Source organism: Humulus lupulus, chromosome 4, assembly GCF_963169125.1.
Source record: "Humulus lupulus chromosome 4, drHumLupu1.1, whole genome shotgun sequence".
Lineage (NCBI taxonomy): Eukaryota > Viridiplantae > Streptophyta > Magnoliopsida > Rosales > Cannabaceae > Humulus > Humulus lupulus.
Genome location: NC_084796.1, coordinates 51,386,167 through 51,387,041, shown reverse-complemented (window position 1 = coordinate 51,387,041; position 875 = coordinate 51,386,167). Strand labels below are relative to the sequence as shown.

The following is an 875-nucleotide window of genomic DNA, read 5'->3' as shown; positions in this document are numbered from 1 at the left end:
AATGAAGTCTTTAAGTCTTTAAATTATGATTTCCATGTATTATTTTCCGCACTTGATTTTGTAACCATTTATTTAAGTTATGTTTTGCTTTATTTTCAAAACAATGGGATCCCATATCCTAAGTAAAGTATTTATGTATTCAAACCTTTTCTTTATATAATAAAGTTATGATGTTTTCATATGTACGTTTTCTTATGATTAGCATAGTAGTTTTTAATTGTCCAGAGTCTAGAATAGTTGGGTCGCTACAACCTCCAACCATTGCAGCGAACGATTTTGAGATTAAGCCAGCAATTCTCCAAATGGTCCAAACAACTGTTTAGTTTGGAGGTATGCCAACGGAGGACCCCAATTTACACATAGCTAATTTTTTGGAGTTATGTGCAACGTTCAAGATGAATGGGGTGAGTGATGATGCTATAAGATTGAGGCTATTCCCATTTTCACTAAGGGATAGGGCAGTTGGATGATATCCTTACAGGAGAATTCTATCACTACATGGGATGAGTTAGCTTAGAAGTTCTTTCCTCCAGCGAAGGCTGCAAAGCTAAGGGGAAAGATCGATAACTTTTATCAGATGGAAGGAAAGTCACTGTATGATTCTTGGGAGCGATTCAAGGAGTTGTTAAGGAAATTTCCACATCATGGTATAGAAAAGTGGATGTTGGTGCATAATTTTTACAATGGGTTGAATGGAACAACTAGAACAATTATAGATGCTGTGATGGGAGGTGCTTTTATGAGTAAGAGTGCTAATGAGGTGTGAAAGTTATTAGAGGAGATGGCGATGAATAATTATCAGTGGCCAACTGAAAGGGGAAAACCAAAGAAGGTGGCTAGAATGATGGAATTGGATGCCATATCAATGCTTACAG

The 875-nt window shown here is 36.6% G+C and overlaps 1 non-coding gene across 1 annotated transcript; it reads right to left on the bottom strand.

Moving 5' to 3' along the window:
- Positions 1 to 544: 544 nt before the first annotated feature.
- Positions 545 to 651, bottom strand: LOC133833736 (small nucleolar RNA R71). The gene has a single exon (XR_009893101.1). It is a non-coding gene; the product is annotated as a small nucleolar RNA R71 (small nucleolar RNA).
- Between the last annotated feature and the right edge of the window lie 224 nt (positions 652 to 875).